Source organism: Penaeus monodon, chromosome 21 (assembly GCF_015228065.2).
Source record: "Penaeus monodon isolate SGIC_2016 chromosome 21, NSTDA_Pmon_1, whole genome shotgun sequence".
NCBI lineage: Eukaryota > Metazoa > Arthropoda > Malacostraca > Decapoda > Penaeidae > Penaeus > Penaeus monodon.
In genome coordinates this window covers 2,215,041-2,215,270 of record NC_051406.1, presented here as the reverse complement: position 1 = coordinate 2,215,270, position 230 = coordinate 2,215,041, and positions in this window count along the sequence as shown.

The window sequence follows — 230 nt, the reverse complement described above, 5'->3', positions numbered from 1 at the left end:
TCTAGTTCTCTTGACGGGCGTATGTACGTGGCGTGAACACATCTGAAGTCAAGGGAAGTGACCCCGGCCTGTACATACGTCAAAGAGGATCCGCGAGGAGGGAAGTCAGCACCAAAGATAAATAAATATTGTGATACTGAATGCTATTGACAGGTAGGCTTATTTTTTTTTTTCGTTTCATCTTCCAATGTTATGTTTTAACTGTCTTTATCAATCTAGTGGTATGTATG